Below are 13914 nucleotides of genomic sequence, written 5' to 3'. Positions count from 1 at the left end.
AGTAAATGTGGTATCTTGACTTAGGTTTTAAGTTCCTTAGATGGGGAACTCATGTAACATACAGTATAATTCTCAGATTTGCATAACTGCAAAGAAAAATATATAGTAATGCAAAAAAGTAAGACCAATGAATGAAAAAAAAAGGTGTTAAGAGAGATACACATTTCTTTGTACAGCTTGTACCCTTAGTGTTGAAACCTGTTTCTGTTGGAACATTATTTTCCTGTTTCACTGTTCTGGTATGTTAGTATAACAGTTTCATTGCCAAACCCTCTCAATATGCTGAATTGGATAGTATCTTTGTAGGTAAAACTAATTTCTTCCTTAAAGTGAATGCAAAATTTTCTCATTAGAGGACAACAAAAAAGCAACCACTTAATAAGACAGATGAACTTTCCTTTTAGGGAACGCTTGCACTTGTTTTCAGTGCATCGTGATAAACAAGTTCTCTTCAGCTGTTTTATGACATCATGTTGTAACAAAATATTTGAAAGTGTTTTCTATGTTTTATTATTTTTTTCAATCAAGATATCAAATGCCTTAAAAAAAACCCCACAACAGTTATTTAAACTACTTTAAAAAACCTGATTTTAATGCTCATTTTTCTTTCTTTGATCATGTCCTTTCTCCACACTTGAAAAAAATAGTGGAAATAAAGGAAAAATATAATAAAAGTAGAAGAAAAATGCTTTCTTACGATTTTAATGTTTTCCTAACAGAAAAGTGAAAAACTATCGAAGTAAACAAAAAATCTAATCTCAAATTACAGATTTATTTATTAATCCTCTCTTTTTTAGTCAGAAAACATTAACTGTCCCTAGAAATTTTTGTCACCTAACTGCAAAAATGGAAATGAAACCAGAAAGAGGCAAATACACTTTCTAAACCAAAATAACAGAACCAAACATACCATCAGCATTGAAATGAGAATTGTTTTCTTTTTCTTCAAAGAATCTGTAGAAAAGTGAAAACTATTGCAAGTAGGGACCTGAAATGAGACCTAGTCACACTTTTTTTTTTCTTTTTTTCCGTGGGGAATAAACAACTCATACACTACTGAGTGTCCTTTCCTTTGATTTCATATTTTTTTTTTTCTTTTTAAAGTTTCAGTCCAGAATTCTCAATGGATTTTTGCACCGATCATATTTTGGAACTCAGTTTTCTCTGTTGTAAACTGAGGTTTCCTCTTGCGAGCTAAAGGCAATTTCCTGGGTTAGGTCAACTGCAGTTTTGGACCAAATTTGACGTAATATATGCATTTACATCCAACTGCCTTTCTGAGAGGAAAGAATTACAAATGGCTCGTAGGCAAAGGTTGCTTCAGTTTTGATCATTACATTCAAGCACATGTCAATTCAGAACTGACCCCTTCTAGTGTTGTTAATGACCTATGTAATATAATACTTCACTTGTTCTTAGAATATGAAGCGTAAAACACAATTTTAAAAGATAACATTAACAGAGCGGTTACTGTTTACTGTGAAAAATAATCTAGTGAAGAGACATTTTTCTTCATAGCTCATGTTTATTGAAGTTAGTAAGTGGATTCAGATGCCTGTATATGCTCTACTGAGATTCCTTTCCCGTGTGAAACAAAAAAGACCAGGTCACAACATTGCTACTGTTTGCCTACACCTACACTGAAATTCCTTTGCTTTCATTTGACTTAAAATATTACATGACAGTCCACAGCTGAAAACTCCATGCTGATTTTTAGAAATTTATTTTTCCTACTGATGTTTCTCTCTTACTTTCTGCTTTTCTTTTCACAATGTCAAAAAAATCTGTCTTAACTTAGGGAAGAATGTGTTAAAAATGTTCATTTTATTTATCAAAATAACCTGGAGTTTTTTTCAGACAAACAATGTAACAAACATCACAGAAACTGGCAAGACAAGTTGGTATGATTTCAGTGTAACTTTTAAAGAGCTATAGGATCCTATAGATGCTTTCAGAACTGAAAATACACAAGAAATTAGGATGTTTACTTTTATCTGGGTCTCTACAAGCAAATAGTGAGGGCCAGATGACAATCTAGTCAACCGAACGCTTTTTTATTCACAGTATTCATATGAAGACCAAAATGAACTGCAAACTACAATGAGAGAGAAAAGTGATGCCTGTTGATCATATTGAAGGAGATCAAAATGAATGTTTGGATCTGTAAATTTAGATTGTATGCTCACCCTAAAATGAAAACTCTCTCAGTTGTATTACTTGAAATGAGAAAATAGTTTTGTTTTAAAAGCTAAGAGTTCAATGGAGACAAAGGATGCTCCTGTTTCTATGCAACTTTTTTAAACACACATAAATGTAAAAGGACAGGCACATCTTCCAAGTACCATGGAACCTACAGAGGCAGAAATGAAGTTAAAAAAAAGACACCTTTAGGTATTAGAAAAATAACAGTAATTAAGTCTCTTGTAATTTGCATTATATACATATGTCACCATTGCCAGGCTGTTGTAGTTCGTTAAAAATGCTATGGTCTGCAGAGTTTAGTAAATGCCCTGAACGGTATGGCTGTTGAAGACAGACTTAATAAGAAACTGATATTGTGCTAGGAGAGTGGAAATGCTGTTCCTGGTAGGGGAATAGTGTGGGAGAAAGTCAGGAAATATGTTTGTGGGAGGACAACACAAACGAAGCGGGAGGGCAAGCAGAGGTGACTTTTTAATTTTTTTCTGTTGGTTTCCCTGGGAGAAGCATCTGGACAGACCACCCCCATGTAACTTTGGTTTTGTGTGGGTGCTGGTGGGTTTGCGTGCTTCCTGCGGCCACAGTCCAAGCAGGGCATGCAGCACCCTGCTGCTCCAGGGCAGTGGCTGGGAAGCAGGAGGGACTACAGTATGCAGAATAGCATGCAGCTGGCCAGGAAATTTTATTATAAAAGCCCATCGACTTTCCAAGAAGAAACTTTCCTGCTTTGTGGGGTGAATCCCCAGAGCCTCTGTTGCTGCTTGGGGTGCAAAGACACTCTCTTTCTACAGTCCTGTCAACTCACCTGTCTCAGTTTTCTTATGGAAAAGTGGCTTGCTTGTTAATCACACTCTCATATCTGTCTTTTATTCATTAGGTGCTCGAGCTTACTAACAGTGTAGAATAAACATTAGTATGATTTATACTACAGCATTTACAAAAGCATATGACAATGCCTATGTGCACTAGTACATAAATCTGAATAAACAGAAGTATACTATATATTGATGATTGAAATAGGTTAGTAGAAACGAATAAATTCTGCTTTCTTTACTGTCAACCATCTCAACACAGTTCTCAGGCTACTAAAATAGGTGATTTGGTGTTTATTTTAGTAATGTTCCTATAAATTTATGTTCTTATTAATTTCAGAGTTGAAGAAAGTCTATTTTTCTCACATTGCAGAGCTATTAGTTATTGCAAACACTTCTGAACTATGTTCACAGGTAGCCCACACTTCTAAAGGTAGTTTGTTGTAAAAAGAATTACATCTACAGGTTTCAAAATTGCAGATTTTATTGAGTCAATAACCCTGAGATATATCAGCAGTGGTCTGACGGCACAATGCTGTCAGTAGTTGTGAATGTGCTTGCCCGAGTGCCGATCAGGGTTATTACGGGTTGTGGGATTTCCCAACGTTTCTAAGAAGCACAGAGGAATATCATTTCCTCAGTTCATGGGGTAAAAGCTGGGAAATGATGTTAACATATAACACAAAGCATAAGTTTCAGATGGGAGGCTGGAAAAATAGGTGCAAAAATAAGGGTTGGATTACAATACAGAAGGATTGGTGTTGAGAATAAGAGTTCAAGAGAAGAAAAAAGACACAGTGATTTATGGTACCGATTGTGCATAGTGAGGGTGCTTTTGAGGAAAGCAGAAATCTATTACTAGCCCTTGGATCTCAGTACTTTTTTGTTGAACTGTAATTCATATTAACTCTTGTCTAAGGTGTAGGTGTCTGTGGATGGCAGGGACTGGAAAGGTATGGACCCCTGTAAAGTCACTTTTTTCACTGTGCCAGCTGAGATGCTCCTATATCATAAGTCTTTAGATACTCCTGCAGTAATTCAAAGACAGTACATCAGTTCTCTTCATATTATAATTAATGTGTTAATAATTCAGTTCTCAACATGGACACCTGTGCACAGCCAGACCACCTTAGATAGAAAATAATCACTGCAGGGATATATTTCAATTTCTCTCTCTCTTTCTATTTTCCGTCTTTCTCCTTTTTTTTTTTTTTAAACCAATTATTAAATAAATGAATATATATAAGCAGAGATACAATGTATTAAACAATGAAAAATACTTTCATGAAAACATTTTAACGATAGTGGTGTAATGAGGTAACTTTCTGAGAGGGACTTAAAAGACAACCAGTGATGTGAGGAAGAGTTTGTATAAATATGGGAATGACCAAAGTATGCAGGCTACAGAGTCTATTTGGCTTCCTAAGAATTAACTTGTCATGTTCATTTGACATTGTTCTAGATCACCTATTGACAAATCTTCTTCATGACTCTTGGTAGTGTCTGATGTTCTGTCTGTCATGCATGGAACACAATTGTTCCAATTAATCCGTGTGTTGATAATTCAAGAGAAAATTATATGTATTCTTTCCATGCTGCAAACCTGCTTTGCACCACTGTTCTTACATACAGTTTTAAAGTAATTTTTAATTTGCATTTTTGACGAGCCTCTTACTGTTAATTAAAACTGATTCTTCAAATATGCAAGTATAAAACTGTTAACTGTGTTGGCATGAGTATTTCTGATTGCAGCAGTGAGCTGGGAGTGAAAATGAAGAAAAAAAAGAAAAAAAAAAAGAAAATCCAGAGTGACTTCCATGGGACATTAAAAGGTTTCTGGGCTACTTATGTGCAAATGAAGGCATTTAATTGTAAGGTGTACTCAGTGATAAATGGTGACAAAAATATGCTTGAATAAATTTCCCATTACAAAATGAGAAATTATGTCATGACTTTGCCCTTTTCATTGCTCCTTGAGAAAGGTGAACCTCTCTAAAAAATTTATACCACCAGAGCTTCAGGAGTTTTGCACTGCTAATGAACTGAGTAACTGAGAAAACAGCACCTATACAATTAATATAAATGCAAAAGCTTGGCAGAAAGAGAGAACAGTGAAGGAAATGTTCTGAATTATTAATGTAATATCTAAATAGACTTCCGAAAACATCTATTTTCTAAGTAACTGAGCCCTGCAAAGAAGCAATCATCACTGCTAAAAACTATACAAAAAAGAATGTAACATTCTTCTCAGTGGACAGAACATATGAAACACACACTTAAAGTAGATCTTACCATATCTGTGTGAGTACATTCAGTGGATGACCTTCTTTAGTCCAGAAAAAAACAACAGAAATACCCATTCCTAGCTCAAAAATACAACCTGTGGCGAACTTCAGATCTTTTAGCTCAAAATACCAAAAGGTACCACAAGCTTTGACGTGCTGCTGAGAGAGGGCAAGGCAGTGTGTTTCCAGTGTCTTATCTCCACACAATAGCAGAAACTTTGCCATTCTTCCTCTAAGGGTACGTTTGCAACAGTGATGGTCTATGAGTACAAAACCATCTAGATTTGTGGGGTAAAGAACCGTGTTTTATTAGCCCAGATGACACGGTTGAAGAAGTTCTACATTCACAGTCCTTTTCACACGTTTGTAAAGGTGATAATGCTAGAAACAGAACCATATCCTGAACAAGAGGAAATAAAAGAGTTAAAAAGCACAGCAGTCTCCCATGGTCTGTCCTTGCTGTTCTCATGCCAAGAAAACCACCTGCGAAGGTAGGTTGTCTCTCTGTGGCTAAGAGGCCCTTCTTGACATTTCAGTTTCTAGCATCAGAAGACAATACATTAGAAAACAGTTAACACTATAGGGAGCAAGCCCTTTGTATCATTGTCCAACTCCTTTCAACTTTTGTGTCTTTTCAGTCAATGGTGCAGCTTGCACCTGTGGCAAATAGCAGTCATCCCAGATCGAAGGATGTTTATCTGGAAATGTCATTTCAATGACTGCTTGAATGGACAGGTAAAATAAACTCCAATCAATATTCCATTGTTCAGAAAAGTTGTCATCACTATTCATCTATTTATTGTAGTACTGGGAAATGGGGAACTACTGTGAATACTGTTTGTTTATCCTCAGTCACACTTGTTATATTTTGCATTAATGTACATAAAGGTCACTGAAAAGATCATTTTTATGATAAAGACTGGGTCCCAATGAAGATGTTTCCAGAAAAAATAAAGTTCGTTTCATTCAGTACAATTTCTTTAAGTGCTGTATGTGGAGTGGACTCTCAAACCTCAAAGTAATGTTTATCAGTGATTTGCCTGTTGTAGATTTTTTGCCTCCCTCAGCGTATAAAACGCTGTGATGGTCTCTTTAATCTGAGGATATTAAACTGTAAGATGCATTTACAGGAGTAGTTTACAAAACTTGTATGACTACAGCAAGTTTATTCCAAGAATACATATTGCAGATAATCTTTAAATTTGCTGAAAGTGCTTGACTACGGAATATAATAAAAATCAATTGTAGGAAAGGAAATCAACTGCAGCATTGCATAAAAAGACTCTTGCTTTGGAAAGCCAAGATTTTATTGTCTTGCTGTAGGCTATGGATAATGTTGGCAATGGTAAATTTTGTGTTGCAGTAAGTTATACTGTTCTGAGTAAATAGATCCAGATAGTGATATCACTGACTAGATGATATTATTTTACGTAAATCACAAAGCTCTTATAAAAAAAAAAAAAAAAGGTTTGAATAGGCCATGCCAAATTAATATTAAATTTCCTGTCATCTACCTCATTACCTTGTTAGATGACTTGTATTAAAAGCAGCGAAGCAAAGAATGGGCCTTTGCTATTTCTGCAGTGCTGCAGATACACGCATCACACAATTTATACAGAAATTATGTATGTTGAGTATTCTTGCCTGGAATACAAGTGCATCAGACTAGAAATTATGACTTTATTATGATACTTCAAGGTTCTGCTTTTTGAAATTAGCCCTAAAACCCGTTGTTATTAAGATGCAGGACTGCTGGGTACCACAAGAAGTATTCTTGTTTGTACACTATGATTAGATAAGGCTATATGTCTATATTTATGCTATAAATAAACCTGTGAATATATAAAATGCTATTTACTCTTCACGAATACATGGAAAATTTGTGTGACTATATCTGAATAAATAGAAATAATGACTGTTTTCTGAAAGATTAAAAAAAAAATAAAAATAAGTTTTTTGACTGCTGGTCTTGATAAAAATGATACCAACACAATATATAGCCTTTCATTAAGATCATAATTCAAACCCAGATTTGACAACCCACAGTTTGGCTGAGCAACCTCATTAGAATTAGTGGGGTAATAGGGAAAAAAGAATTTGTAGATCAGAGGAAGTAAATGCACCATGAGACACTGGTTTAAGTGGTGAAGCTGTTTTAATGATCCCTCACCTGTGTCATCAACCTCATATGTCTGCCAACCCAAATATTTGTGAGATTACATAATAAAACAGGTAGGAAATGATTGTCGAAGAATGTGTTGGGTTGTTTTGCTTGTTTTAGTTGAGATGTTTCCTTTGTAATTTCAGTCCCTCTGAGAATTATACTGCAATGGCAAAGAAAGGTGTAAGGCAGAATCATGGAGGATTAGAAACATCTGTTTCTATATTTTCCAAGAACTTCAGACTCTTACAAATCACACGCTGAGAACAGAACCTAGCCCCCTAATAAATTTTAGTTTGAAGCCAGTATTATCTTGTTATTCATACTCCCTTATTTTCCATAAGAGAACAGAATTTACTTGGTTAATGACTCAAAAACTTAAAACTTAATTTTAATGATATTACTTTTTAGAAGATGTAAAAAAAGTAAAAGAAAACCCCTAAATTACCTACACTTTTTTCATTTTAGAGGAAAACAGATATAATCTGATCTGCAAGAGCATCAATTGCAACTACAAATCCTTCTTACTGTGGAGGAAATCCCCCTAAATAGCCAAACTTTTAATGTTAAATGAAATAAAGAGATTTAATTCTTCTCTTATTGCTGCAGATAGTAAAGAAGACACATGGAGAGGTTTCTTATTTTAGCTGGGTAATTACAGTCACAAGGTATTTTCTTACTACAGTTACAAACATCTTTTGAAAACCATGTGCACATTCACTTAATTGACAAGATCTTCTGAGCTTTTCTGCTCTATTGATATACACATAATGGAGTACCACTTTTTACAGAACTTCATAAATGCATTAGCTGATGGACTGAAATTACTCAGATGTTCACACGCCTATCGGCTATCACTTAGTAGTTCATGTTATCTTCTTTCCTGTTTCACACCAGAAATTACATCCCCTCTGTTAAAAAAAAAAAAAAAAAAAAAATCACATGAAATCTTCAAGAGAAGGTACAAATCCATGAAGTATTACATTGTATGTGATTTGTCATTCACATGAAAATGTACCTATTCATAAATATGGTCTTATTGTAGTCTTCATCTTTGTAATACATGAGCATATGCAAAAGTGAAAACTGTTTTCAGGATACGCTGAAAGACTTATTGCATTTTTAATCCCTCAGCTATTCAGATGTGATTTTTTGATGAATTTTATTCCTTTTCATCTCCCTGTTTTCACTTTATTTTTCCTTTCCTCACCTCGTTGTCTTTTTTTTTTTTTTTTAGATTGTGTTTGCTCTGTGAAAATAGGAAGTACATTTTCTCCTTTACCTTTTGAAAACTGTGATGTTTGTGTTTAATTTCTTCTTCTCTGACATCAGGCTCTCAGTTTACAACAATCTGTAAATAGAACAGACATAGATTAATTGATAAAGAAAGGGAGCATTGTCTGACTCATACTGAAGATGTACCAGCAATATGCCCTTGCAGCAATTAAGAGCTAACAGCCTCCTAGTCTGCATTAGGAAAGCATCACCAGCAGATCAAGAGACATGATCATTCCCATCTACTCAGATATGCCTGTCAGCCTATCTGTTTCTGCCATTTTAATGTGAGAGAAAGTGTTTAAAGTCATATGCCAGTTTACAACTGGCACTGAAAGCCAAGCACAGTTCCTTAGAAGTGGTGTATGTGTATCTAAATTGATTTTTTTGTTTTTAACAGAATGTCCTTTTAAAAAAATAATTATTGCTAAAGGAAACTTCCCTTTTTTAAAAAAAAAAGCAATGATAATTGTTGCTTTAGACTTACTGCTTTTTCCTCCATGAGCTCTGGAAACAGAATTTCAAACTGTTGTCTGTAAGATTCTGGGTGTACAGGTAGTATTTCTAATGTGTTTCCTAAAGGCTATAGTAAAAACAAATTAATAGAAAAAGTTTTGCTTCATCTAAGTATACAACATTTGTAAAAGTTTGTTCACTTCTTAGGTGACAAAAACTGGAAATGGTGTTAAACCACTCCTAAGATTAGAAACACATCTGTCTGTGCTAAGAAAGGCAGGGAAAGTTTAGAGGAGGTTGTGGAGGGAAGTTTATTCCAGAGATCAACTGCTGTCACCTGGAGGCTTATCTCAGAGTGTATCTTACCCTCTGCCAGCTGCTGCAGGTTATTTGCTATTTAGGGGATTAAATGTTTGGGAAGAAAGGCAAATAATGGTGTTTGTTTTGAGAAAGATGCACTGAGATGTTCTTAATCGTTATTATCTACATAATAATCAGCATAGTATCTGCTGTATTAGATAAGCAAATAAACCCAAAGAAACGGAAATGTTGAAATCAACAATAACAAAACTGGCAACTAAAAGGAAGTCACCATGGTATTATCTTTCTAACCAGTAGACACTAAGTTCATCATAAAACATTTTTCGGAAGTTTTTATAAGTGTAATAAACTTTAAATGAAAACTCTTAGCAGAAACAAGGAAGACAAATATCTAACATTGATTAGGGGACTGAAAAAAGACCCATGATGTCCAATTCAGTCTCACACAGGAGAAGAAACGGTAGCTCTTTATTCAATAGTTGCTCAATATTTATTCAACCATGATACCCAGGATGGTGGAAGTGATTAAGAGAGGCAGGCTTCCCAATTTGACAGATAAATGTAGTATGATTTGAAAGCTGTAATGAGAAATTCATTTTACTCTTACAGTGTATTTTCAGTTGGCATGTACAGTAAAATCAGAAGTGTTTCTTATTTCTATTGACATGTTAAAGACAAAAAAACTTACATAAATTCCATTCATTTAGTTTGTAGGTTACTTACTTTTTTTTCCATAAGAAAATACCCCATATATATGTTACTGAAAATAGAAATGATATATTTAAACATCTATTCCTATATTATCACAAAGCCACAGAGGACCTTGGATCTGTTGAGTTATTCACAAGACACTTTCAGATTTGGTATTGTGCTTCATTTCTATCATGATACTGTTATGTAGGTGGAGAAACCACCTTTCCCCCTTACCCAAAATGATGCTACCTTTCCTCTTTCCCAACCTACCCTTGCTTTTCTCATACATCCTTGCTTTTGTGTGGGGTTTGTGTTTCCAGAGACAGGTGCAAAGAAGATTAAATTGTTGATTTAGTATTCTAATTTAGCGGGAAATGTTAGAGACACCAATTTTTTTTAGAACTAGAAATCATAAATTAAATTTATAAAATAATGGCTAAATACGGCCTTTCTCTTTTGACTATATTTCAGATGCCATTGTTTCACCACTAATCCAAATACATGGAAAAGAACCAGGCCTGTTCTAACAAAATCTCTGTGCTTTCAGAAAGAAATCCTCAATAGGACTACTGAATGTAGTTTTTAATTTTTCCTATTTAGTTGTCAGTGATGAATTGTCAAGAATGCAATTTATTGAAAGATGGTGATTACATTGTTTTTGAGAAGACTGATATCCAATAATGTATCCTTTACAAGTTGTACTATTGTAAGACAGAAGATTGAGGTGGAAAAGTCCTAGTAGATAATTGACTCCATCAAACTGTAGTATATAGTCTTGACAGAAATGTATGAATCTGGTCTATGGAGGCAGGCAGTACTTCAAATAGGACTTGTTAACAAAGAATAAAATTGTTGCACATAAAATACGTCCAATGAAGATTTCACCTCTCTTTGAGCCAGCAACTAAAGTTTAAGAATTTGTTCAGTGACATGATGGATTTGGTTCTGCATCAGTTTTGTTCTGTCATGTGCTGTACTTGAGCTATTACTTCAGATATGCTCATGACTGCTTGGCACCTTAACCAGGGAAATAATGTAAATGAAATGAAAATATGTATATGAAATGAAAATATTTCAGTCATTTCTCTGGGAAGACTTGCTCTACAGGTTTTTAGACAAAAAGGAAAAATTACTTGTAATAGTAGTAAAAAGATGTGCTAATTCCATCATTTAAAGAATGTCCATAAAGCAAGTAATAGAAAACGGCAATAATTCGGAGTCTGAAAAATTAACAAATTGCAAGATTATTACATATTCGATATTTAGGTAATATTTTTATTATCAGTATTGCTTATTTATGTAGTGGAGAGACAATCAGACTAATTTCCAAGTGGTAGCTTTGCCAATGTTTTTATTCTAAATTTCTGCTCCAAAGTTTTCAGAAAGGAGTTCAGAAGCTGATTGGTGTCACAACTGTCATTGCACCTCTTGTCTGTCTGCAATAACTTATAAAGAAATATACGAAGTACTGCTGTAGGCTCATCACCACAAGGAGAGTAAAAAAATAGAATAAGAGAAGGATTAGGCCTGGTTTGTCTAGATATAAGTTGTTTCCTTCATTAAGTCTTGCATTTAAATTTTTAATGTGACTTGTAATGCCACAGGGAATAAAAATATATTTGGGAACTATAAAAGAAAGGCACAAGCAAATGGATTAAATGGATTTCAGACAGAACAGTTGTGTCAAATCCCTGAGTGTGTGCTGGTCTTCTGTTAATTGGAATGAGCAGTTCAGTTTTAGGTTGGATAAACCAAATCCTGCTTTTGATGTGGTTGTGCTTCAGTATTTAGAGGTATTAGCTAAGCTAATAGACAAAATGAGTATATGGGTCAATGTTGTAATAAAATAACTGTAAAGAAAAAATATTTTGAAGAAATGACTTTTTGCTTAGAAGAAAACATTTCATAATGTCAGTAGTAGTTAATACATTTTGCAAACAAGGAGTGAGAGTGATTTCAACTTGACTGCAAAAGCTATGAACATGTTAACGCAGTTCCCTTGAACAGGCTTTGCTGTTGACATTTTCATTCTCTTTCATTATTGCAGAATGACTGTGGAACAAAGACATATCTATTACCTATAGGACAAATGACAAGTTGAAATCACAAAAGTAAAGAGTCATTTGTAGAACATAATTCTCGTGTGTGTATGTAATAAAGTACTATAAGCAATTCGTAGACAGAATGAAGTTGTTTGCCAAGTGTCTAATGAGAAGGTGTGGTTGTTTATGGTAAAAGAAGGAAAAGCATTACCTATACTCTGTTTTGGAGCAGAGCTGTTTCTTCCAGCTGGTTGAATTGCCTGCAGATTATGGGAGTTTGCAGGAGATTTTGTATTGTTTGGGGTTACTTGTATATGGGAAAGCTGTTTTCATCCAGATTGAAATATTTGTTATTTAGCCTTACTTTTCGTTGTTCTCAAGGTGCTGACATCATTTTCTTAATGACTTGTACATGAAGTGACTAGACAAGCTTCTGTTAAGATGTCTGTTGTATTCCTTTCCTCAGGAGAGGTTTGCAGGACTGACTTCAAGTTAGAAAGGGCTAAAATCTAATTCTAATCTTAATTTATCTTGTGATAAATTCTAAACCCAGTATTCTATCTTGAACATATGAATATAGTGCTATTGCTGCACCGTGTATTTCAGAGGCTAATGTCACTTTGGTGACATTGACTCGATATCATAAACTGTAATCTAGTAGTTTATTGGTTTCACATTTTTCTTTAGGCACATTCAATCTATCACTGAATATGTGAAATTGAATCCCTTTGGATGTTCAATAACAAACACTGCCACAGATCATTTCATTTGTGTGACTTCATATAAAAGCTGATGTTGATCAAGGGAAATAGGAAGAAGAACATTAGGAGACTTCCCTCTACCTCTGGCAATTGAAAAGTTCAGGGCTCATATCTGAATATGGCACAAAATGTCATTTTGGCAGTCTGTCATAACTGTATTGTGTGTTCTTCATAACAGTTTGTTAAAAGTGATATTTTTATAAGGTTTAAATTTTGTTTTTCACACAGTAGTTACAACTTTCTTTAAAATTATTAGATCAGGAAAAATATTTTTAGATACTTGGTCAGTATTATGACTTAGGAAATGAGTTACTAACTAAACCATTCTGATGTATTTATTCCTGATGCTATTTTTTTGTAGACACCTTGATTTTAGGAGAGGGATGCATTTTGCCAAGTAGTATTTTTGGGACCGACACAAACAGATGTTAATAAGAATTTTCCATGCTGGAAATTTTGTAGTTGGAAATCTGTCGTTAAAGTATACATATACCTATGTGTACATGTGAGTGTATATATATATATAAAAATATAAAAATAAATATATGTTAATTTAAGAAAAGTAGGAATGTATATATTTTAGACAGCATTGCCATAAGTCTTCCAGCACTTCTGTATTCAGTAATTTCGTCTTTTTTCTATCATGGTGATGTCCAGTTTTTTAAAAAATATAAGATATCATGAGATAGATGTATGAGATTTTTCTTTCTAGATACACATTGCATCATTCTTTACTCCTGTATTGTTTCTTTATGCTAATTTTCCTTTTACTTCAGCCTAGATTTTATTTTGGATGACTGCAGTATAATTTCTGCTGTTAGTTGCATGAATTCAATACAGGCTGGATTATTCATGTTCTTTAAACTGAGGTATGACTGACGAAATCAGAAGCTGGAGGAAAGAAATGAT

This window comes from Streptopelia decaocto, assembly GCF_964273445.1.
Source record: "Streptopelia decaocto genome assembly, chromosome: Z".
NCBI classification, from domain to species: Eukaryota; Metazoa; Chordata; class Aves; order Columbiformes; family Columbidae; genus Streptopelia; species Streptopelia decaocto.
Note: the sequence above shows the minus strand (reverse complement) of the source record.